The sequence below is a fragment of the Grammomys surdaster genome, unplaced genomic scaffold, assembly GCF_004785775.1.
Source record: "Grammomys surdaster isolate TR1022 unplaced genomic scaffold, NIH_TR_1.0 194, whole genome shotgun sequence".
NCBI classification, from domain to species: domain Eukaryota; kingdom Metazoa; phylum Chordata; class Mammalia; order Rodentia; family Muridae; genus Grammomys; species Grammomys surdaster.
The window spans coordinates 10,814,472-10,841,771 of NW_021604639.1; the positions used below are offsets into that span (position 1 = coordinate 10,814,472).

General features: G+C 37.1%; 1 non-coding gene and 1 pseudogene across 1 annotated transcript; both read left to right on the top strand.

The window, feature by feature from the left end:
- The first annotated feature begins 1,458 nt into the window (after positions 1-1,458).
- LOC114623170 lies at positions 1,459-2,707 on the top strand (annotated as a pseudogene).
- Positions 2,708-26,774: 24,067 nt separating this feature from the next.
- Positions 26,775-26,885, top strand: LOC114623246. The gene has a single exon (XR_003711741.1). It is a non-coding gene; the product is annotated as a small nucleolar RNA SNORA44 (small nucleolar RNA).
- The last annotated feature ends 415 nt before the right edge of the window (positions 26,886-27,300 follow it).

Consider the following 27,300-nt stretch of genomic DNA (forward strand, 5'->3'; position numbering starts at 1 on the left):
AAAGTAAGGAAGAGTCTAATTCCTAGTGTCTGTTCAATGTTTAACCAATAGCATCTGGAGGGAATGAGGTTGACTCAAAGCAACTATGGAGAGCAATCAGAACCCGTTAAATGATTCATATGATTGTGGTTTCTTCCATAAGCTAGAGCTACTGACACTAAAATAATTAGTTTTAAATAACTTTTCTCCTCATGGTCTCCATATTACTATAGTAATTATAACATTGAATAATTACCAGTAGCTAGAAACTGTCAGATTGTTTTTGATGTTTATTTTATTTCTCCTCCCCTTCCTCTTCCATCTCTCTCTGTGCATGCAAGTGCACATGGCAGTGGGAAGTAGACATTGTATCCCTTGGAGCTGGAGTTCTAAGTGTTTGGAAGTAGCTTGCTGGAGATGACCAGCCTGAACTCTGGTCCTCTGACACAGAACAAGTTCTCTAACTATGTGCCGTATTGCCAGCATTGTTCTTGGTATAAAATTTTTGCATTATAATGAGTCTGGTTATTTTATATTCCATAAAACAAAACATTTTATACCATATACAGAAGGCTATTAAGAAAATACGCTGAGAATTTCATATATTATGACTCTCTAGAATCTAGAATTAAGTAAAGAACAAAACCAAAAATGACTTTTTAAACTGTGTCCTAGACAACAAAATATTTTTAGTTTCTTCTTCTTTTCCTCTTCCTCCCCCCATCTTCATTCCCATCCCCCCTCCTCTCCCTCCTCCTTCCTCTCCTCCTCCTTCTTCATGCTCTTAGAGGATTAGCTGTAGATATTCATTGAAGACCTGGTACAGTTCTGCTATAAAACCTTCTGGCCCTAACTTTTTTTAATATGAAAGGATTTTTATTACTATTTCTGTTCTTTCATTTTTTTTTAATATAGGTCTATTTAGACTGTTGACTTCTTCATTTGATTTGGTAGTTTGACTGGATCTTGAAATTTATCCAATTCTGTTATGTTTCTCAGCTTAACAGACTACAGGTTTTTGAAATGCTGCTCTTAAAATGAAATAAAATTTTAAAATATTGCTTTTAAAGCAAAATAAGAAATTTAAATATTTAAAATACTTAAAATATAAAATACTTAAAGTATAAAACTCTGAATGTTTTAATGTCTGTTGTAATGTTTTCCTGTTCATTTCTGAATGTGATAGTTTGGATCCTCTCTTGATTAGGGTACCTTGAGCCAAGGGTAGTCTGTTGATCACATTTCTTTTTTCATGGAACTAGCCTGTAGTGAGAATTTTTTACTTCCTAAAAACCCAGTTATGTTATATAAGTATTTTTGTTTTAATCCCAGGTGTGGAATATAGTGATGCTTCAGATTGTCCACAACCACTAATTATAATTGTCTCGTGCTCTAGCAGGGGCATGATTTTTGCCAGATGTAGATAGTTTATAGTTGGAATTCTTGATTTTCTTGAGAGGGTATAAATGCTAGAGCCCCATGGAGGCTGATGGTCATCCTCGGCTCTACCCTCTGCCTCTGGTCCTTGCTGTTACCTTTGCTGTTTGCTGGTTTACTAGATTGCTGAATGGAGATATTCTGGTGATAAAGATTAACTTGCGTCTAGGAACTTGATGCCCCTATTCAGCAGGATGTAGGCTAATGAGATCAACGCCCGCCCGTTACCCTTCTAACCTTCTTTCTTGCCTACCTAGATTTGGGGAGTCGGAAGGGATTGGGGTGGAGAAGGGAAGTAGAGATTAAAGAACCCAATAAAGTAGCCAGAAAACCTCAGATTTGTTGATTTTTTTTTTTACTCACATCATTTTACCTTTTTCACTTTACTGACGTCTGCCCTGATTTTTATTATTTCATATTTTTTATTGGTTTTTCTTGTGTTCCAAATTTTGAGTTGTATTACTAAGCCATTTATTTGTGATCCTTCTGATTTTTTTTCTTGTAGGGACTTAGAGATATAAATTTCTCTTGTAAATTTCTAGTAAACTGTGTATTTACTGGAAATCTGCCTGTTGCCAATTGTAAATGTTATTGCATTGTGGTTAGTTAAGAAACAGAGAGTGGAAGAAGATTTCGACTGTGGAACCAGAAACCACCCCTACCACTAATCCCCAACCTGGGGAAGAGAAAAAAAAACAGAGTCTAATCAAGAGGTTGCTAACCCAGAGCACTATACTAAACACCCTCTATAGAACAGGTAGGCACTCTGTTTTTTAAAAAATGATAAAAGCAAAACATGGCAAGCAAACAAACCTTCTATTGATCTCTAAATTTGATACTGTTGAAGACTTTTGGACTCTATACAACCATAACCAATTGTCTAGTAATTTAATGGCTGGTTGTGACTACTCACTTTTTAAGGATGATATTGAGCCTATGTGGGAAGATGAAAAAAACAAGCGAGGAGGACAGTGGCTAATTACATTGAACAAGCAGCAGAGACGAAGTGACCTCGATCGCTTTTGGCTAGAAACACTGCTGTGCCCTATTGGAGAATCTTTTGATGACTACAGTGACGATGTGTGTGTGTAGAGCTGTTGTTAATGTTAGAGCTAAAGGTGATAAGAACAATACGGACTACTGAATGTGAAAACAGAGATGCAGTCACATACATAGGAAGGGTATACAAGGAAAGGTTAGGACTGCGCCGAAGATAATGATTGGTTATCAGTCCCATGCTGATACAGCTACAAAAAGCGGCTCCACCACTAAAAATAGGGTTGTTGTTTAAGAAGATACCTTCTGAGTATTCTCACAGGAGACTGCGGCACACAGTTGAGATTGGGAGCTGAACCAAAGCCTCGTCAAAGCAGAGTGGACTGCACTGAAGTTGATTCCATCCAAGCGTTGCTGAGATATAAGAGAAGTCTCATTTGCCTTTGTCTTGTACTTCTGAGTTCATTCTCCTCCCCCACATTCAATTTTTGCTAGTGTGTTCACTATCCCAATCAAAGAATTACAATATACGCCACCCCAGAACCACAGATGTGTTCCTGGCCCACTCTGTAACAGCTGGTTAGAATTACCATGACACACATATTTGCCTTTCCATAGTATTCAAAAAAGAACTTGCATTTCTATTACCTTAGCAGGAAAAGATCTGGTTTGTTCCACTCCACTCAGGAGCAGATTTTGCTGGTGTGAGAGTCAGTACAGCTTTCTAGCAACCTTCTATCTCCTTTCACAGCATTGCCCTTGTTGTCCTCTTGCTGAAGGCTACTAGATTTTAATTTATTTGCTTCCCTCCTTGATAATATTAGTGATTCTGATTTCAGTTTTTCATTTGTTTTGTTTTTGTTTTTTTCCTCATGTAACATTGGTGAAGGAACCAGGAATATGACAGAAAGGTTGAATAAACATTAAATTTGTGCATTCTTTGGTAATTTTTTTGGTTTTTGTAACTACAAAGCTTTGCTACAAATTTATGCATTTCATTCAAATCAGTGATCAATATCTGTGTGATCCCTAAACATAATTGTGGACTATAAAAATGTAACACCATAATTACATTCCTAAGTAGAATTAGCATGTCTGCTTTTGTATCTTTCTGCTATACTTGAATACTTCGTATTACTTAGGTTATTTTGCTATGGTTACAATAGCTCAAGTAGAAAAGTGGTCCCATCCATATTAAGACAGTGTACAAAACTGTAAATAAAATGTGTACGGTGAACTGTCTTTTAGACAACTAGATTTGTCCTTTTATTTCTCCATCTCTAGAAGGAATCTGTACTTCATATTAGAAGGCAGTATCTTGTGTCTTCTTAGAGTGTCTTCCCATGCACAACCTCAGTTTGGAGCACTAGTTTATTATGCTTATTACAATTTTTAAGAAATTAAATAGATCATATCACATATGTAATTTTAAAAAAGAAACAGAGTCATTTCAATCTTTCTGAATTTGTAAAGATCTGTTTTGTGTCCCAGGTTATGGTTTAGTTTAGAAAATATTCCATGTGTTACTGAGTAGAACATTTATTCTCTGATGTTTGGGTACAATTTCTGTAAATATGTTAAGTCTATTTGATATATGAAAATGTGTTTTTCTATTTTTTTGTCTGATTAACTGTCTATTGGAGAAAGTGTGACATTCAAAAATCATCCACTAATGAACTGGTGTAATCTATGTCTTTAGATCTAGTTGTATTTTTTTATGATATTAGGAACCCAAAACTTTTATGTATATCTATATCTATAACTACATCTATATCTATCTATTTATTTATGTCTATCTATCTATATCTATATTTACGTTTGGGATAGTAATGCCCTCCTGGTTAACTGTTTCCCTGATAAGAATGAAGAGTACTTTATATCTCTCCTGTTTATTTTTAGCCTATTTTTTCAACTATTAGAATAGCAGCAACTGCTTAGTTTCTGTTCCCATTTAATTGTCCAACATTTTATTCTAAGTTAGCACATATCTTTAAAAATAAAATGTGTTTCTTGTAGACAGCAGGTAGCTAGGCTTTGTTTCCTCATCCGTTTAGTAAGCCTGTATTTTTTGATTAGGTAATTGAGGCCATTGATATTTAAAGTAATTATTGAATTGTGTATGTTACTTGTGATCCTCATGTTGTTGACTTTTGATGTTGTTTGTGTTCTCACATATGTAATGTTACAAGAATAAACATTTGTGGTCATATTTTATGCATAATTGAAAAGGCATAGTTGCAAATAATTGTCACTTTTCCTGAAAGTGCAGACTATGAATGATTCATAAAATGATTTATATTTTTCACTTTTCTGGAACTAAATTATATTACCTCTGAAACTGAGAAATACGTTTATATATAAAAGGGCAGTGGAATCATTGAGTTAATAATTTCCTTGGGGTTCCTAGAAAGAAACTTAAAACTTTAAACTGCCTAAATCTGAAACTGCTTTGCTTAGTATAAGATGGTGAACTTTGCTCCTTAGAGTCTCAGTTGTTAGAAATCAGGCATTTGCCCAAGCCTGCCTTCAGGGACTCAGGGACTCAACGGCTACATCATCACTAGCTGCCAACCCTTTAAAAGTTCCTTCATACCCTGAACACCACAGACTGTTCTCTTGGTTTTCTTTAGTTTCTATCTATTCATTTGCCTTTGCCTCTTTCTCATTCTCTTTCTCGTTTTTGTCCCCAGTCTCTCTGTCTATCTGCCTGTCTTGGCCATTCTCTCTGTCTCCTGATCTCTCTGTTGATCTGCCTGTCTCTTTCATTCTCTCTGTCTCCTAGTCACTCTATCTCTCTGTCTCAGTCTCTCTCTCTTATGTCCTCCCACCCCTATAATCCTCTTACTTGAGATCTGTTACATAGTGTGAATAATTTGTGGCATATCTTGGCAAGGACTTGTCAGGTACTTCTGCTGCTTGATCCTAACATTGTACCAATGACTTGGCAGGCTCTACTGGTGCCTAGTGTTCTTCCCATGGGTGTTTGAAACACACCATGACCCTACATGCCCAGTTCACCTGCAACAAATCCACCTTGCAGTCCTCTGGTGATTTGGCCTTCCATTCATCCTGAGCATTTAGTGTAAATGCTTCTCTGAGTCTCTGGTGGAGGTACCCACCTCTGACTATTTCCCTTGGTGAATCTTTTTTTTTTCTGAGCATGTTTTTGCCTTCTTGATTTGTTTAAAAGCTCTGGCCCCAGGCATTTGTGTCTCCTCTGGCTTTTAGCCCGGTACCTTGAACTGTGAGCTAACTGCTTTTTCACTCATTCCTCTCTACATCTTTGGGATACCTTGGACTTTAGGCCTTGAACTCCTTTCATAAACTCAAGTGAGTAAAATGTAAACACAGTTACTTTTTTTGTTGTGATTAATCAGTTAAAAATGTGAAAGTTAATAAGTCTTGGCAAATGTTACAAAAGAAGTACAGTGTCTCAAAGACCAAGAACAAAGCCTTGTGTGGTTCATATGCTTGCCATTTACAATTTCTGGCCATATGCTTGGAAAAGTCTACATTCAATTCAGTTCTAAGTACCATGCAGATTTATAATTTTCAGTAAAAACTATTGAAAATTGACTATTGTAGTATTTATATACATCATATATCAATGAACTAGAACTGTGATTGAAGAATTTTAAATGCTTAATAAAATCTCCTTAAGTTTTATAACTAAATATCAAGTTATTAAATGCAATTTTTTTACCAACAATTGAAGAATATTTAACTTCAGCATATCAACTTCATCAATCAAGTCAGATCCTGAAAGGGAATATTTTCTTCGATAAAATTGAGTAAAATAGAGAATAAGATGAGTATTTGCTGTAGCTTAAATGACAAAAGAGAAAAGGTCCAACATCATCTTATATTTAGCAGTTAGTTGTTTTCTTTAAAAATGCAAAGAGAAGTGAACTACTGAAAGATAAAGCAAGGTAAAACATTACCACCATGTCTTAAGAGTCTGGAAGGACCTTGGAGACCATATAGTTCACTGTCTAATATAGAGTGTTCCTATCCCTCACAGTTCAAAGTCTAGTTTGAAGTGTATAAAAATTAAATTCCAGATATGGTTTATCATAGTTTTCCTGAAATAACAAAGGACTTCTTCCTGTGACTTTGGTGAAGAAAGGTCACAATCAGAAGAAAGCTTTATTATCCTCAAAACAATGGAAAATTTGCCACATAGATATTATGGTAAATGTCAAAATACAAGCATAACATTTTACAATTCACTACACAGCCTGGTAAAAGATGAGTGGTCAACTTGTGGGAACCTCTCCAGAATAATAATCCCTACACCAATGGGAATAGAATAGAGATGTATTCACTGAAACTAGGATACTTCTTGGAAAACTTCCATTCCAAGTCCAACATGCATTTTCACTTCATACTTTGAAGTCATAAGGTAGGGTGAGCAGGCAAACAAGCATATTTGCCAGAAGCATGGATAGCAGTTAGCTTTTTGGTTTTCAAAGACATATGTTATAGCTGACAGGCTAAGTTTCACTGGTCAAATTGCTAAGTGTAATAACTATTGTGTTTCAGCTCTTTCTCCAATTTGTTCTGTTTCAGGTAGTAAAGTGAAGTCACACTTAGAAATGAGAGTACAAGCAGCACTTTAAGTAAATCATAAAATATATTAATAAATCACTATCAAATGATCTCTCTTTGCTTTTTATCTGTGACTTCAAATTGTGCAGAAGAATTAACATAATTCATCTCATCTTTGCTCATTACCTTCAGAAGTTGCTTCCATGGTACTTGTCATCTGAGTCGATCATGACAAGGAAGATGGTACTTGTCATCTGAGTCAATCATGACAAGGAAGGACACTGAGTCACTGACCAGGAATCTCCTACAAAACTATGTAACTGTAACAGGTAATTTTCATGGTGAATTTTACAAAAATAATGTGAAAAGAATTAGTCCCAGCCATCATATTCAGTATGGGATGGTCCTGGATACCTGACTGGGGAGCCAGGGAATGAAGAAAGGACAGACATACATATAGAAAAGAGGGACCAGGAGGTCCATGCACACTAGGCTGGGTTGGCACCAACTAACCAACAATCTGGAAACTCGGCAAGTTTATTATGCACAGTGCTAAAAGAAGGGGTTATCTAGTCTCAGTGCTGTTGTTTTTAACAAAACCCTAAACGTTTCATTTTATCAAAAAGACTCAGGAGCCAATGCTGGGGTGAAAGCCTGCTAGCTCAGGGAGGAAGAGAAAGCAGCCTTCATCCTCAACTGATCTCCAAAAAGGAAGTTCTCTTTTTCCATATCATCTCTCAAACTCCTCAGACTGAATGTCACTCCCTTCTACTTCCTGGGTGTCTCTCTATTCATCCTTCTGACTTCCTCTTACTCTCTATGTTTTTCCCGTATGTTCACTCCCTGTCAACTTGCTCTGCCTTTTGACCTATGGTTTACTTTTTGTAAACCTATTTATTTATAACGAACAGAAAACCCTTGGATTAAAAGTGTGTGGTGTAGCTGAGCCATACCACAGCATGTGTGGCTAGTAACTAGAAACAGGTTTTCCCAGTAAACAACACAATCTTGGGATTCACAGTGTGATCAAACATCCTGCAACATTTTCCCATTTTTACCCAAATAAGTGGGGAATATTTTAACTCTAACACAGTAAAAAACTATTTACAAATAATAAGGCTATTTCTTCTAAGCTTTCCACAATGTCCAGCTTTGTTTTATTTGTCAGTCTTAGGTTTAAGTATTTTGAGTTCAAAGTTCTGTAAAATGTTACTGTCAATCTCATTATGAACTCAGCAATTTGAATGTTCTGAGCAGTTTGTTGCCTAAAACTGATAGTTGGATGGTGTTTGTCAGTTTAGTAGTAATCATGGGTAAGTAGAAGATAGCAGTGAACCCACAGGGGTCCACCGTTTGTGTAGAATCTGGCATAAGAGAAATGGGGCAATGTTTCCCAGTGGTTAGTGTTACCACACTCCAGTGATTCTTCACTGTAGGCTCTCTTCATCTTAGAGATCTCAAAGTATACTGTAAGGAATGCTATAAAATGTTCATATTTTAAATGTCAAATTTAGAAGATCTCATAGAGGTTTGAGGACTATAATCTATTAAGTACATCAGAAGTACACACACTTGTCCTAGTGACCTGATTCAGGCTCAAACCTGAAAATACTTACAGAAAGCTAGATCAAACTTAGTCTAGAATTACTTAGTATTCTGTATGACTACTAGTATTATAACTGAATGCTTATATATACATAATAATCTTTTAGACTTTGAGATAATATTTATACATTAAGAAAAGTTCTAATGAAAGCCAAATGATTATGAGGTTAGTGGCAATAGATCAATCTCTTACTTTTTGTTTTCCTCGGTTCCATAGCAGGTGGATCTTGATATGAGACAGAGATTTTGAGGGTTGTTTGTTTGTTTGTATGTTTTTAAAGCATGTGTAGGTTTAGAGAAGGAGAGAGCCATGCTCCAACTCCAAAGCCTGCTTTAATTACTAGTTGATTTGGAACGATATAAATACCATTTACCACTTATAACTGTAGAGGGAAGCAGAGACCAGCATTTGGGAATCTGCCATGAGTGGGCCAACTGAATGGTGGGAGGAAAAAACGGAGCATCTGCCTAGGCTGTCCTGTCTCAAATCTGGTGGTTGTCCAATGGGAAGCAGCCTCTAAGCTGGAATGGGTGTCAGGGCTTGACTGGCGCTCCAAGCAATAATTTCAGGTCAGTCAGCTGGAAGTGGAAAACTTCCCCAACTCAGGATTTTTCTTTTGTTGGCTGGTTATACCTTTCCTAGGGCAAAATGGTTTTGGCAAAAGAAAAAGTGTTATCTTTCAGTTGAAATTTTTAAAAAAAAATCTTTTGAAATGTTAAAACTAAATATACCTTAATATGTGCAAATAAATATACCTATATTCTTTCTTTTTATATATAGATTCAAATTATGGTGTGTTTTATTTTAGATCACAAAGGACATTCATTCACTTTCAATTTCTTCCAGACATTTGCAAGTGGCTTTTAAATTTAAATCACTAATTCTTATGTGCCTGCCTCTGCCTGAAAGGATTGTAATTAAAGGCAGCTGCCTCCCAAGTGCTGGGATTAAAGATGTGAACCACTGCCTTTGACTATGGATTCCTTATAATAGTTATTCTCATAAGGTTGCCCCGGCTTAATTTGGTTCTCCATTTCCCCTCATTTTTTCAGTGTTCAGTATAAACTTTCAAGTTTTTTGAACTTGTATCTATCATTCTTTCTGATTTATTCTGAATTTGTTCCCTGGCAAATTTTAGTATTCTAGTCTTAATTAAACATGATACCAATTTGTCCACTATTTCATTGTTTTCAGACATTGTGTATGTCTTGTCTGCATGAGCTGCACAAAATTTGGTGTCTTTGCTAAATTTTGCCATTACTGTTCATGCCTCCCATGACCAGATATTTTTGCCTCAATTTTGATGACCTTATGTGTATAACATTGCACATGCACCGTGAATTGAAGAAGATATTTTTCTTTTGCTTTCCTACTTGTCTTATAGCCATAGTGCTGTGCTGATTTTGTGATTTCTTTCTCAATTTTGGCCATTTCATCCCCAGGTCTGTAGGCTGCCGAATTCTATTAGCTTTGGTTTCATCAATGGTTGCTGAGTTATCAATAAACCTTCCTCAGTGTGGGGAATCAAAGACCCCTTTCCTATCCGATCCTGGTCATGAAGGAGTTCAGATACATACCAGATCCACTGTAATACCCTTCCTTCCATGGCTGAGTCTCTAAAGGAGAACAGATCCAATCTATCATTGTAAGTGTTGGAGTTAAGAATCGCCAAACACTGATCTCTGTTAAGCAAAAATAGTTTATTGAATGCACACGCTAAGACTGATTGATTAGGACCATAAAAATGGACTCTGGAGCAGTTTGTTCTTAGGGCAGGCTTTACATAAGAAAACCCAGGTTCAGAAGGCAAAGTTATAGACAGTACTACATTTAGCTAACTAGACAAAGTATTATTATCTAACCTTTAAGCATATTGGTCTTGAGTGAGTCATGAAGGATAATGGACAGGGGATTTTCAGAGTATTGAGATAACAAAACATGAGTATTGCAGCCATAGCATTATGAATTTTTAGGTGAATTTTTCAATGTCAGCTACAGATAATTACTCCTGGCAAGTAAAATCTGAGAGCCTGATCTTAATTTCACCTTATGAGCAAAATGGAGACTGAATACAAAATAGCCACATTATGTTGAAAGGAGCAGGCCTCAATAGTAAGGATGTTGGGATTCGGGAATCACCACACAAACCACACAAGCACTGATCTGAGTTAAGCAAAAATAGTTTATTGAATGTACACCTCAAAATGGAATGTTCAGGACCACAAAAATGACTTGGATGTCTAATTGTGGTACCAGTCTCAGGGAAGTTTTATAAAGGAAAAGAACAGTAAAACTCACAATGAGCTCATATGCTATGCAGGTGTAGGAAGTGTTGCCTGGTGGTCAGCTCTGACTTGAGCCATTTTAGACATAACAGTTCATGTTGAAATAACGCTTTATGAGATTTTTTAAGATTAAGAAACATCTAATAGAACATATAGAACATAATAGGGGATTGATCTGCAGCATGACCTACTCTGACTCAAGTTATTTTTCTGTGTCAATGACAGGCAAGCATTTTACAGCAGCAATATGAAATAAGTGGCAGACATGGAACAAAATGGCTGCAGCTATGCTATAGGGCAGACCTCAGCAAGGATTGGCCTTATGACCATAGGGTTGTTGGCAATGACAGAGTATAAGGTTCTCCATGTCTGGTAAAAGGTCCAGAGTTGTTTCTTAAGAAAGATTATTTATTCTCTGTATATGGGAGTCATTTGAAATGGAAGGAAATAGGCAAATACTGGTGGACTCCTTTTTGCTTTATGAAGAGACTTCAGTTGCCAATTCACCAATAAATACGATATCCACAATTAGGGTATCATTCAGTTCAATATTGGTCATGGTTGCTTGCACAGAGATGAGCTTACCAACAATCATAAAAACTGATTTTGGTTCTTGTCCCCATTGGAAATTAGCTGTCTTACTAGCAACCCCACAGAGGATTACTATAATATGCTAGATGATTTAATAATAATAATTATAATTTTATAATAATCTGTAAATATGTGATTTCTCTAATGTGAAAACATACCAATTAGGAGTCGTATCCTAGTTTTGTTTCTGGCTGTCAGGATTAAACACATGTGCTACAACCACCTTGTTCACTGTAACTCTACAATTTAGAAAACCAACTTACAGAGATCCACCTGTCTCTGCTGAGATTAAAGACATGGGCTACCATCACCCTGCTCAAATATTTTTATCTTAACTGTAATCCACTCCAACTCTTAGAGATTTAGAAAACACTTCTGAACTGTAGTACCCCTTTGAATGTACTTAAGACATTTTAAATCTCTTAACTATGTTTTTAGTATCAAACAATAAAAATATACTTTTTCTTTAAGAAGAAAACTCAAAAGCATTCCATGCCAATAAGGCAAATGTGCCTTTGGTAAATTATCATTCAAAAATATTATTAGTTTTTAGTTTTATTTTCTCATGGCTTGTAGAATGACAGGCATTTGTTAGTCTTTATACGTTAGTTTGGACTGAATGACCACACTGCCTAATGAGCTATTGCCTCTCCTTATTAAGGCAGTCTCCCCTGTTCAAAGCTAATCTTTATCAATGTTGATGGTGTCCTCAGCTTTTCTTCTCCTATGGAAAACAAAGACAAAACCTCTTTCCCAGTGTAACACATACACTAATTTTCATTCTGAGGTCAACACATCTTTAGAATATACAGGTTGATTTAATTCAACAGTTTTCTACTATCTAATCCCTCTCTCCAGCTGCTGTTCCTTTCTCATTAACATTTTAAAAATGTAAAGTTAATAAAGTCCTGGGTAATCTATCCCTGGGTGGGGGGAGTATTTATTATCCCTTCTGTTTGTAAGCATATTGTCTTAGTCAGGGTTTCTATTCTTGAACAAACATCATGACCAAGAAGCAAGTTGGGGAAGAAAGGGTTTATTCAGCTTACACTTCCACACTGCTGTTCATCACCAAAGGAAGTCAGGACAGGAACTCACACAGGTCAGGAAACAGAAGCTGTTGCAAAGGCCATGGAGGGATGTTTCTTACTGGCTTGCTACCCCTGGCTTGCTCAGCTTGCTTTCCTATAGAACCCAGGACTACCTCCCAGTGATGGCACCACCCACAATGGCCCCCCACTTGATCACTAATTGAGAAAATGCCTTACAGCTGGATCTCATGGAAGCATTTCCTCAAGGCTCCTTTCTCTGTAATAATTCCAGCTTGCATCAAGTTGACACACAAAATCAGCCAGTACACATATCTTTTAAAGTAGGATCAGATCTTTAACTGCTTGTTCTGATGATTTGCTTGGTATACCTGTAATGTTTTATGATGTAATTCCAAAAAAAAAGCTGTTTCATTTTACTAAATCCATATGGTGGACCACTGTCAGTCTCAATTTCTATAGGCATCCCCATAATACCCACAACTTTTTTGTTTGTTTGTTTGTTTGTTTTTTGAGGCAGGGTTTCTCTTTATAGCCCAGGCTATCCTGAAACTCACTCTGTAGACCAGGCTGGCCTCAAACTCAGAAATCTGCCTGCCTCTGCCTCCCAAGTTAGCCACAACTTCTAATAAATGTGTAATTACAGAAAAAGCCTTTTCAGAACTTAAAGCAGTTGCTCATTGAAATACAGAATATGTATCTATGATATGGTGCACATATTTTATGTTTCCAAATTCTGCAAAAAAGAAACACATCCATTTGCCAAATTTCATTTCTTTGAGTACATTTTGGATTACTTCCTGAAAGTAATGGGCTGTGGCTATACAAAAACAAATAGGACATTTCCTTATAATTTCCTTGGCTGATTGCCAAGTGATAGAAAAATCTTTCTTCAATCCTTTACTATTAAAATAGTGTTCTTCATACAATTCTGACTTTTCTAGCATATTTTGTATTGATAGGTGGTCAATTTCATTATTACCTTTTGTTAGAGGGCCTTGTAGACTTATATGGGATCTGATATGTGAATATATAATAGATGATTTCTACTTCTGATTACTTGTTGAGTTGAATAAATAGTGAAGTGAATTTTTAATCATCTGAAATAAGTTCAATGGTTTTAATATGTTAAATAACTCTTTACATATTGATATTCAGTATATATTTTATGAGATTCAGTAAAATCTAATTCCATAAGAATGGCTTACAGCTCTGATTCTTTGAACTGAATCATAAGAGCTTTTAGCCACTTTATTTATTTTTTCTGAGTTACAGCCTGCCTTTCTTGATTTATCTGCATCAATATAAAATGTAGCAGCTCCAGAAATTGATGTCCCTTTTACTATATAAGAGAGAATCAAATTAGGTTTCTGTTTGTGTTTGTTTTGTTTTGTTATAAACTGATGTCTCTTGCTTTGGGGATATTTGTTGTTAATCTCTCTCTCTCTCCTCCCCCACCAAAAAAAATTACTGCAAGTGTTCATTTTCTGCCCATGATGAGGCAATTGCATCCTTAGTAAAAGGTTTCACAATTTCTGCTGTGTCTATTCCAACTAATTGATGAAGTCTCATTTTTCATTTTAGAACTAGTTCAGAAACATGTTTATATAGGTCTATATATTTTTACTCTCCTTATGCTAAAAACATTCATTCTAACATATTATCTCTATGCATGAGAATGCCTGTGGGAGAATTTATAGAAGGCAAAATAACCAAAATACAATCCCATTTTGGATCCAAAGAGTTCACATATGCATCTTGTCATATCTTTTCTACCAGAGCCAAATGTCTCTCAGCTGATAACTGATAACTTTCTATGGACTGTTTAAGTCCTTATCACCATGTAAGGTTTGAAATAAATTACTTAGCTCTTGAGTAGTTAATCCAATTGTAGCAAATTTTTAACTTAAGAGTTTGTAATTGTTCCCTCTTGATTTGTATTTTCTGGGGTGAAATTCTCTGTAGATCTAGTTTCTATTCTAGATAATTAACAGAATCTCTTTGTTGTATTTTTTCAGGCGCAATTTAAAATCCCCAGCAAGGCAAAATTATCTTTCTTCAACAAACATTTTTTTAATGTATATGTATCTGAATTAGCCAATAAGATGTCATCCATATAATGATAAATTTTAAATTGAGGAAACTGCTTATGAATCATTTCTAATGGCTATGTACAAAATATTTACACAATGTAAGACTGTTTAACACCTCTTGTGGTAAGGCTTTCCAATGATATCTCTTCATTGGACAGCTACTTTTGTAAGTAAGTATTGAAAAGGCAAACAGTTCTTTATCATGCTCATACAAAGTAATTGCTTAAAAGCAATGTTTTAAATCAATTACTATCAAAAGCCATGACTTAAGTAATAAAGAAGGCAATGATATTCCAGACTGTATAGAACATATTGGCAGAATCATCTTATTTATGGCTTTTAAATCTGTTAACATTCTCCATTTCCCTGATTTCTTTTTTATAGCAAACACAAGGGAATTGCATATGGTGGTAGGTTCTTCAATGTCTTGAGCAGTTAGGTGCTCCTGTACCAGCTGTTCTAGTATCTCAAATTTTTCTGATGTCAAAGGCCATTGTCATCCCTCCCCCCACACACACACATCTCACAGGTTTTTCAGTTGATCATTTTAACGTAAGGGCAGTTGATACCTTTGAAAGACCAACACCTCTCCTATTGTGTCCTGCTTTGGACAACCTAGACAGTCTGTGGTTCTTCTTGATAACACCTTTTAATATTTTTCTCAGGAGTATTCTTTATTTTATGGTTTGTTTCTGAGATTGGAGGAATGCTAATCTGTGCTTTCTGTTACTGCAACAAATTATGTCCCCTTAAACTCATGGATTTAATTAATGACATATGGTTTTAATTTTCCAATTTGTCCTTCTGGCCCTATACAATCAACCCATCTTGCACTTTGTTTTCTGAGAAATAAAGTTCCAACCCCTAGAAAGCTGAATATTTACCTCTTGAAGAGGCCAATCTGGATGCCAACATTTTGGTGAATTATTGTTACATCTGCTCCCCTGTCTACTAACCATTCAATTTCAATGCCATTTATTTGTACTTTCAGCTTGGCCTCTGATCATCTATAGCAGTTTGCCAAAACATTTGTTTTCTGTTTTTTCCTGAATTTTTTGTTTTATCTACTGAAGCTGTTCTGTCCTTGATTACACCCAGAGCTGTGTTGTTTTTAACAACAGGCAATAAATCTTTTATTTGCTCTGTGGATTAGTTTCTCTGATGCTGACATGAAATGGTTGAACCAAATTTGATATCTGGGCCTGAAGGAGGCCTCCTATGGTACTTCTAAATGGCAAAGGATTACCTTGGCTGTCCTTTGTTGATCTGCATTTATTAGTCCAGTGCCAGCCTTTGCCACATCTTCTGCATACTCCATAGAGAAAAGGTACTAAGACCCTATATAGTGATACTTTAGATGGTTTGAAAATACAAACAGAGAATGAAGATAAATGACTTGAGATTGGCATAATACCCACTATAATTGCTATCAGTCTGGTGATTCATATTTTTTCCTTAATAGCCATAGTATTTTTGAGCTAAATATGAAAAAAATGGATTAATAAGTGAATGAAAAGAAGGAAAATACTCAGTCACAGACAGAGGAATTTAAACAAGAACCTACCATGTCACCACAAGATAAAACTGAAGAGAGGCAGCCCAAAGATTTTTTTAAAAAGTCTTTGTTTATCAATCTTACTTTGCAAGACCTACCAAAAGATGATAGAGACTCCAAAGGTTATGAAGAAGTTAATCAGAGTCCTATAGACATTAATTAGATTTGAGGAGATTTAAGGAATTGATCTTTTTATATAATATCCATTCACCTTATGTGAAGCAGATTTTAAATTCATGGGCAACTCAGAACCCCCAAGAATAGAAAGATTTGGCAAAAGCAATATTGAAAGTTGGTCCTCAGTTGCAATTATGAACATACTGGAAAGAGGAAGCTAAGGCCAACAACAAAATAAGACTAGAGGTATTAATATTTCCCAAAATCAGTTGCTAGATAAAGGTCTGAGCTACAAAGGAGCTTGAATTTGATAATCACGCATTTGCAATGTCGTTTAGCGGCTTTACATACTTGGGACAAAGTTAAAGAATCAGAAAAGAAGTCTTAGTCATTTACTAAACTTATATAAGGACACAAAAAAGCCTTCACTGATGTTTTGCAAAGATCGACTTCTGGTGTCATATTCAGTATCATATTCAGAAGTCAGACAACACACCCTAGGGCTTCACAGTGTGATCACACAATGGGAGATCACACAATGTTGGATGGAAGCTCAGGTTGTAAAAATCCTGGAGGAGGAAGTTGAGTTTTCGCTTTCTGTACACTCTGTCAACTTTCATATATGACTAGAGGAAGGCTTTGCAAATTTTGAGGCTAAGTCGAAGAAGACTTTGCTACTTCTCATGGGTCTGAGGCAATGATCTTGTCAATAATACATATTAATGCATGAGTTTATTGGCTCCTTATAGACTCAATTGGAACTTCTTTAGCTATTCATACTTAAGTTTGGTACAACTGTTTCAGTGAAAGGAAGAAAAGAAAAATAATTTCTACCTCATTCTACAAATTCAAGGTTAACTTAGTATTGAAAAAAGATGCAGGCTTTGTAAAAAATAAAATTGTAGTGTTATGGACCTGAGTTGGCTCATATATTCAACATGACCTTGAATAAATTTTAACAAATAGGTGGTTTTATTAAATACTGACACTGGCTTCCCAAGAGGGTCTCAAGATTCAGTTTTGAATTACATTAATCATGAATTTATAAAGGCAAAATACTCACAGCTATGTATTTCTTGCGTTTGTACAATCAGGGGCAAGCACACATACTATAACCAGGCACACATCTTACCTCTATACAGTCAAGCACATGTCCTGCCCATATGCAGTTAGGGTCAAGTAAGCTTGTTTACAGAAGTGAAACAAAGGCAATTAGAAGAAAAACCCACAGCATTCTGGGAAGTCATCTGTCCTTAGGTAAGTGGGACTTACAAGTCAGGCATATTAATTTTTTAGTTCCTTTGGACATAGTATTTTTAAGCTTTTAAACATAATGTTCACTATCACAGTAGAATGATATATCTCCTTATCTCATTAATACTTTTAGTTGGGACTTCTATTGCTGCAATAAAACACCATGGCCAAAAAACAAGTTTGAGAGAAAAGGGTTTATTTGGCTTACATGTCCATATCTGTATTCATTATTGAAGGAAGTCAGGACAGAATCTTAAATGGGTTGGGAGGGAACTCTGCAGGCAGGAACTGATGCAGAAGACATGAATGAGTGCTACCTTTGACCTGCTTCACCTGGCCTGCTTTACCTGGCCTGCTCAGCCTGTTGTCTTATAGAAGCCAGGACTCCCAACCCAGGGATGGTGATGATCACCATGGCCTGGGACCTTCTGATTGATCACTAGTTGAGAAAATTCCTTACAGCTGGGTGGCATGGAGGCATTTCCCCAGTGAAGGCTCCTTCCTCTCTGATGAGGAAACACAAAACAAACAAGTATAATATCCTCTGACAATCCTCAGTGGAAAACAAACAAACCAGCTTTAGGAGCTTACTAAAGACATTTTTATACAATGAAGTAAAATTTATTATTAGAATTCAAATCTCATTCAATGTACAAAGTTCTACCAATGAAAATATACTGCACAGGGGGGATAAGAGGGAAAAACAAGTAAGATCTCAATGCAGAAACCTCAACCACTAGATAAAATTCATCATTCTCTCATAATGAAAGAAAATATTCAGAATGTAGGAGTAGACAGATCTTATCTAAATGTAACCATCTTCACAAATGGAAAACGCACAATTGACATTATGCACACTGAATTCGTGTTTGACATTTCCACAACTACTCAGCATGATATAGGTAAGTTCTAAACAGAACTCTTAGATAACAAAAATACATGGAAATTATTATGGGATGTCCACTAGAAAAGACCACTCAGACATACAATTGAAAAAGTCTTTATTACGCTATCTGGATCTGTACTTGGGTATTTTGGATTCAAATGTAGCATCAAGCATTTAATGTAAAGGTGGGGTTTTTTTTCATTTTTTTTATTGGATGTTTTCTTTACATTTCATATGTTATCCCCTTACCCCATGTCCCCCCACCCAGGAACCCCCTATCCCCTCACCCCTCTTCCTGCTTCTGAGGATGTGCCCCTACAACCCCCCACTTCCACCTCCCCACCCACAAATTCCCACCCACTGGGGCATCCAGCCTTCATGAGACCAAGGATCTCTTCTCCCACCTATGCCCAACAGGGCCCTCCACCCTTACATATACAGCTGGAGCCATGGATTCCTCCCTAAGTGCTCCCAGGCTGGTGGTTTATAAAGCTACAATTACACTCATACCCAAACCTCACAAAGATCCAACAAAGAAAGAGAACTTCAGACCAATCTCCCTTATGAACATCGATGCAAAAATATTCAATAAAATTCTAGCAAACCGAATCCAAGAACACATCAAAACAATCATCCATCATGTTCAAGTAGGTTTTATCCCAGGAATGCAGGGATGGTTCAATATTCGGAAATCCATAAACATAATCCACTATATAAACAAAATCAAAGGAAAAAACCGCATGATCATCTCACTAGATGCTAAGAAAGCATTTGACAAAATTCAACATCCCTTCATAATAAAAGTCCTGGAAAGACCAGGAATTCAAGGCCCATACCTAAACATAGTAAAAGCAATATACAGCAAACCAGTAGACAACATCAAACTAAATGGAGAGAAACTTGAAGCAATCCCATTAAGATCAGGGACTAGACAAGGCTGCCCACTGTCCCCCTACCTATTCAATATAGTACTGGAAGTCCTAGCCAGAGCAGTTAGACAATAAAAATAAGTCAAAAGGATATAAATAGGAAAGGAAGAAGTCAAAATCTCACTATTTGCAGATGATATGATAGTATACTTAAGTGACCCCAAAACTTCCACCAGAGAACTCCTAAACCTGATAAACAACTTCAGCAAAGTGGCGGGTTATAAAATCAACTCAAACAAATCAGTAGCCTTCCTATACATGAAAGATAAACAGGCTGAGAAGGAAATTGGGGAAATGACACCCTTCACAATAGTCACAAATAATGTAAAGGGTTTTTTAAGGCAAGATCCACACCATGATATCTCACTTGGCCGTGGCAGGAGTAGATTTTACAAAGATAAGACAAGCAGCTGAAAGCAGGCTTGAACTTGCAGGTAGTTTAATAGGAAATTAGCTGGGGCATCTTGATCTAAGGTTCTTAGAAGAGAATTGGGCAATTTTCCAGGGGATTTTCCACCAAGGAGATCAAGTTCTAGTTGAACCTGAAATAGTATCAGCAGGAATATGAGATGGAGTAATCCCTTCACTGTCTGTCCCTGTAAAAGAATGTACTCAATGTAGAGAAAAAAACATTATATTTTGCCACAAAGAGCATGATCTTGTATGTAGAAAACCTTGTAGATTCCACAAACAAATTTGGATATTAAAAATAATTTCTAAAAGTTAAAAACATCAAGAAACAACAATTACCATCAAGTATTCATGCCTTAGAGTCACTGAAATGGGAAACAAGCCAATGACATCACAATGTAGGTTGTCCTGAGATTGGTGTCACTCCACTTGTCAGCATTGATTGGAAACAGGCCTACAGAGCACCCAGGCATGAGAAGTCACTCCATGCAGCTGTGGAAGCAGGAAGGGGGCCAATAGTGACCTAAATTGTTTTGATCAAAACCATCAACTTTACTTCATTTCCTATTGTTTTCTTGGTTGTTCATTCTTGAATTATGTAATGTTTTTTCCTAAGCCTCAAGGTAGGGTGTATATGATGCTTTGAGTCACAAATGTTCCCTATAGACTCATATATTTGAACACTTGCTCTTCAGTTGGTCGTGAAGCTGGAGAGGTAACAGGAACTTTAGCATCTGGAGCTTTGCTGAAGGAAGAATGCTACTAGAGGAAAACTCTGAGTGAGTTCTTTTCTTCTTCTTCCTCTTCTTCTTCTTCTCCTTCCTCCTCCTCTTTTCTTCCTCTTCCTCCCTCCTCCTCTTCCTCTCTCTCTCTCTCTCTCTCTCTCTCTCTCCTCTCTCTCTCTCTCTCTCTCTCTCTCTCTCTCTCTCTCTCTCTCCTCTCTCTCTCTCTCTCTCTCTCTCTCTCCTCTCTCTCTCTGCTTCCTATCTTTGGATAAAATGTGATAAGCCAGCTTCCTACTCCTGCATTTTCTAACATTATGGACTCTATCCCTCTGAAACTAAATGAACATTTGCTCCTTTAAGTGGTTTGTCTGGGTATTTTATCACAATAACATAAAATCAAGCAATACAGGATGAAACAGGCTGCCCCATTTGAGCATGAGCATTTCATAGCCTGTCATTCATTTTGACTAATGGTGAGTCTCTGTGTTAACCACGATGATGATGATGATGATGATGATGATGATGATGATGTAGGGGGAGTGATTCACAAATTTATATGTATAAGGATAATTATTTAGAAGTCACTTTGATGCTGGGTCCATTTATCAGAATAGCACTAATAGGTTCTATCTTAGGGCATGTGATTTTCCTGGCCATGAATTATTAATCAGTTGAATAGTATCATGTAAGAGTTCCCTCCCATGAATCTGGCATTAAGTAATTTAAGAAAAGTGTTGATTAAACCCATAACATCCATGCCATTATTGTACCAATGGGCATATCTTGCCTGGTAGATAGTCATAGCAAATTGTAGAGTTGGCAAGTAGTAAGGCTTTTCTGCCCCAGTAGCCTGACTAGAATCTTCTGGTACTTTTGTGAAACTGATCACTTGGGAAGGAGGCTTCAAAGACAGTACCAGCTTAATTTCTTCATGTGTTTTGACCAAAGTCTGGTGTCTTCAATATAAAGGTCTTACTCTCACGTTCTGATTGGCAACTAAAATTAATGGCAATAAAGTGTATTAGTTTGGAGCTTTTGGTCAACAAGTTGAAAGGCGGTATGTAGATAAATAGGCGTGTTAGACACGCACTAGACTTTTTGTTTGACAATCTATGGCTTCTGGGAGGAGGATCATCTTCTCCCCACACACTCTTGTGCATGGAAACTCCAGAAAACTGTTTTAAAATGTATGTTTAAGGAAATTTATAAAACAATAGGTTTCCATATGGCTTTTTAAAAGACCCACAGTGTTCATGATTCATCCCCCAACCTCTCCTATATTCTGCCCTTGCAACCCTTTCCCATTTAAAGATTCTGTAGAAGTACATACCACTTGTGTTTTGCTAACTCTAATCCCATTAAGGTCCCCCTTCCCCCTTCCCAGTAACCCTTTTATAGCTACCTGGCTTCTGATGGCCAAGTTAAACTCACAATCAAAAGATTTGAGGCTAGGATCCACATATGAGAAAAAAATATGTAGTAATTTTGTATATGGTCTGAACTGCTTCACTCAGTATCATTTTCCCCCAGTTTCATTTATTTAGCTGAAAACTTTACGATTTCTTTTTTCTTTATAACTGAATAAAATTTCATTGTACGCATGTGCCATGTTTCCAAATAGTTTTCTCAAACATTCTATAAATTCTTTTAAGTATAGAATCAAGCCTCTGAAAAAGGATCATTTGATGTCTTATGGGGTATACCCTCTTGAATCTAGGGACACACCATGTTTATAAGGGTGTTTTATTGGAATTGTGGGAATGATTTTAATCCTGGAATGCTGTAGGAGAAGTGGAGGTAACCTGAGAATACTCAGAGCAGAAATGTCCTTTCTTCCTATGTTGTGGTATCTCTTGCCCTTAATTAGGCATAGATACATTTTTTTTTCATTTGTCAGTGTATTCTCCTACATTTTGCCATTTTCTCTTAGTAGATATCAATTATAACCAGCCTAACTGCAATTCTTTTTTAATCAGTTCTATCAACTCTTAGCTAAATGTACAAATGACTTTCACAATGTGTTCCTTCCTCAAATCAAGAAGACAAATTCTAGAGCATGTGAACTGTGATACCAGATGCGCATAGAAAACTGGGGAGGTAGAGCCTGTGAAAACTCGAGGCATCTCAGAGATCTGAGAAGGCAGGAATGGAGCTGTTCCCTCCCACCCTCTGTACCTGCTCTGGACCATTGCAACATCAATGATTCTAATATTGATTTATAAATACTGGGACAATTTATTGAGTTGAGTTCTCATGCCCTTGAAGTCTGTAATACATTTGTAGAACAGAATGACTCTTATACATCAGGATGCTGATTGAGTTGTTGCCTGTTTTTTAACTTTTAATTATTTTTTTAGCAATTTTCCCTATGTTTCTTCCATATACCAGCAAACATTTCAAGGTTTTACATCATGTTGTATCACTATGAGTAAGCAGTGTATAGACACATGTAAAGAATTTTCATTCCTAAGGTCAGATAGGCCCATCTTTGCTTGCACCAAGTTCCTCCTCCCTCTCCCTCTCCCTCCCCCCTCCCCTCCCCTCTCCCTCTCCCTTCCCTTCCCCCTCCTCCTCCCCTCTCCCTCCCCCCCTCCCTCTCCTCCCTTTTCTCCCTCTCCCTCCCCTTCTCCCTCCCCTCTCTCTCTCTCTCTCTCTCTCTCTCTCTCTCTCTCTCTCTCCCCTCTCTCTCCTATTTTTGAACTTTTAAAATTTACTTTACACCTCAATCACATTGTATCTTCACATCCAACTTCTCCTCCCAGTCCCCCTCAGTCCCTGTCCCCATCACTCTATCCTCCCTTTCTCCTCAGAAAACAGGAGGCCTTCATATCAACAAACTTTTGTATACTAAGTTACAGTAGGATTAGGCAAGGCAGTCCATTTAGGGGAAAGGGATCCAAAGACAAACAACAGAATGAGATATAGGCCCTTTATTAGGAGTCCCACATGAAGACCAAATTGCACAACTGTTACATATGTGCCAAAGGTCTAAGTATATCTCATGAATGCTCTCTGTTCAGCAGTTCATTCTCTGCAGGCCCCTATGGGTCAAGGTTAGTTCCAGGTTAGTTGATTCTTTATGTTTTCTTGGGGTATCCTTAACCCCTCTGGCTCCTTCCATTCTTCCCCTTTTGAATAGGATTCCCCAAGCTCTACCTAATGTTTGGCCATGGGTCTTTGCATCTATTTCCATCAGTTGCTAACAGGAGCCTCTCAGATTACAGTTATGCTGTCATCTAAGTGCTTGTCTGCAAGTATAACAGAGTATCATTAATAGTGTCAGGCTCTCTCTCATGGTATGTGTCTCAATCTAGGTCAGTCACTAGATGGCCATTCCCTCAATTTCTGCTTTATCTTGTACTTTGTACATCTTGTAGTCAGGACAAATTGCAGAGCTGAGGTTTCATGGCTGGGTAGGTGTCTCAGTCTGGTTACAAGAGATAACCATTTCAGACTCCATATTCCCCATTGCTAGGAGTCTTAGCTAGGGTAGTCCTCATAGAATTCTGGGACATTCCATTGTTCTAGGTTTCTAGCTAATTCTAGAGATGCTCCCCCTCCCCTCTATTCCAGTTTTTTCTCCATGTACTCTCACACTGAAAAGATTCTGGAAGGCAAATAACACTCCTAAAAGGACAAAATGGCAAACTGGATATCAACAAAACAAGTAACCCAATTTAAAATGGGGTATGGATCTAAACAGAGAATTCTCAATGAAGGAATCTCTGATGCCCAAGAAGCATGAGGGGGGACAAGGAGTAGATAGTTTGGGGGATGTAAATAAATAAAATAATTAATTAATAAAAGAAGAAGAACTCAACATCTTTGGTCATCAGGGAAATGAAAATCAGAATGACTTTGAGATTCCATCTTATATCCATCAGAATGGCCAGGATCAAAAACTCAACTGTCTACACATGCTAGGAAGGATGTGGAACAAGGGTAACACTCACTCATCATTAGTGGGACTACAAAATTATGTGACTACTTTGGAAATCAATTTGGTAGTTTCTCAGAAAAGTACGATAGTTCTACCTCAAGACCCAGCTATAGCACTCCTGGACATATACCCAAAAGATGTTTTACCATACCACAAAGACACTTGCTTAACTGTGTTCATAGCAGGTTTATTCATAATAAACCTGCCAGAAACTAGAAATAACCTAGATGTCCCTCCACAGAAGAATGGATAAAGAAAATATGATACATTTACACAATGGAATATTACTCAGCCACTAAAAACAACATCATGAAATTTGATAAGTTCTTAATTGCAATTACAACCTTTTTTTTTATTCTTTAATCTTTTTTTTACAGGTAGACTTTATCTCCCTTCTGGTCCACCCTCCAACTGTTCCACATCCCATACCCTCCCACACCCACAAACATCCTCTAGCAGTGCCAGCCCAAACACTGTTTAGGAAGAGTGAGAGAACATGGTACTGGGGAACACGTAATCCCTGGGATGAACAATTGGCACCATATGTCAAGGACTTTCCCAGGGTTAGGTGCATCTTTTCTGACTGAGGCCAGACCAGGCAGTCCTCTGCTCTATATGTGCTGGGGGCCTCATTTCAGATGGTATATGCTGCCTGGTTGGTGGCTCAGTGTCTGGGAGATCCTGGGGATGCAGGTTAGTTGAGAATACTAGTCTTCCTATGCTTACAAACAGAGGTCTATCATGACTGTCCCCCAAAAGGACCAACAAGCAGCTGAATCAGATGCCGATATTTACATCAAACCAATGAACAGAAGCTGGTAACCCCTATGGGTGAATTAGGGAAAGGCTGGAAGAAGCTGAGGAAGAGGGCGACCCTATAGGAAGACCAAAAAAAGACCAGCAATTACAATCTTAATGACAACAGGGTACCAATCAGGCATTGGGTGAAGAAATAACACACTCTTTTGGAAGGAGATATGCATGGAGGTATGAAAATTAGTTGAGATTGGGAGATGCCTATTACAGTATACATGCCTATTACATTTTATAGTCAATTTATCATACTTATATTTATCATACTTGTATATATACTTGTAATATATATATGTAATATATATATATATATATATATATATATATATATATATACAAACATATATATGCTAGACTATCTTCTACCAAATTCCATGAAAATTTTGTGTTTCCTTGTTTTACTTTTATGATTAATTCTACCTCCCACAAGAGAATAAAACAATTAACTTTAATTCTGTCATCAAGTCCAGAGACGTCGCATTTTATGTGTTTATTGTCAATTATCCATTTCCTGTTGAGTATTAAATGGGGTGTTGTCATGACTTCTGACAGAAGTTTCTAAGTGTGGATGAGGGCAGTGGCATCCCAGATATGACTGACTGGACATACCACTTTTCATCTGTGCATATCATTTAAATACTAAAATGTAGCTACTTTCACCAACCTTGGAGAGAAGGTATTGGACTTTCACCATGCTTTGATATAAGTAAAATTGCCTTTTTTCCAAATAATCTTTTCTATGGTCTGTTGGTTACTTCACCGCTTTTATTTTTCCCTCTTCTGAACTATTATTCCCCTACACATATTTTGGTGGAATTTATGGTCAGAGTTTGGGAGATGATAGTTTCCATTTTACAGATACTTCAGGGATGAGGTGGGTGGAGTCTCCAGGAATGTGACATTCAGCAGTCATTTATGTGGCAGTGTATCAACAATCCAGCAAACAATAGGTGACACGTCACGTGTATATGCAGGGTATAATTCTAAGTTATGTTAATATGGTGCTACTGATTGATGGTGTTATTTTGTTTGCCTTATAAATTATTTACCATGGAATACTAATTAATGTAGAGGAAAGCACACCTAATGAGTAGAAAAGATTTGAGAAAATTGGAGTCCCTAATCTTCTTTCATTTTTCTTTCTTTCCTTCCTTCTTTTCTTCCTTTCTTTTTTGTGTCAACTGTGTAGCTTTAAGTAAATGCATTTGTTGATGAGTTGATCTTTCTCCAATGCATAATTTTGGCATACTTATTGAGAATCAAATGATTGAAAATTCCGTAAAGTCATGTCTGTTTCTACTGCTGCTTCATTCAGCTAATATGGTGCTTAAAAACTGCTGCTCTTGGTCAGTATTAGCTGTTCTGAGTCTTCAGTGCTTCAATAATAATAGGATTGATTTTTCTAGTTGTTTGACAAAAAAATGGTATCATTCTCCCATTGTAGGGGAATGCAAGGGTGAGGAAAAGGGAGTGTGTTGGTAGGGGAACACCCTCATGGAGGCAGGGGCAGAGGGGATGGGATGGGAGTTTCTGGGTGGGATGGGAAACTGGGAAAGGGGATAACATTTGAAATGTAAATAATGAAAATATCCACGTGCCAAAGTAATGGAGAGACTTTGATAGACCAGGTTATCACAGTGCCTGCAGCTGCCACTCAGCTTGCCTATATATTTTTGGGAAAAAAAAAAGAAAAAAGAAAATATCCAATAAAAATAAAATTAAAAAAAGAAGAGACCAACATCACTGAGGTGAAATCTTATGGGAAGGTTTTTACTGAGAGCCCAAAAAAGCTGTGTTCAAGAGATAATTAAGGTTATACATCCTGCAGCAGCTGTACTTGGTAATGTGTAAGAGTCACCCAGGTGGTACTGATTTTGAAGGCATGAAGGGGTCATGAAGAGCAGCTGAGGTTCAACACTGTGAGAGGCCATGAAAGGCCATTAGTGAAAGTGCAGCCTCAGTTGCAGTTGATGGCCAGGACTGAAGGTGTCATGCAAAGAATTTGAGGCTTGGCACCATGAAGAGAAACTATGTGAGGCTATTGGTAATGCCTAGATGTATCAGAAGGCCCCAGCATATTAGAGAT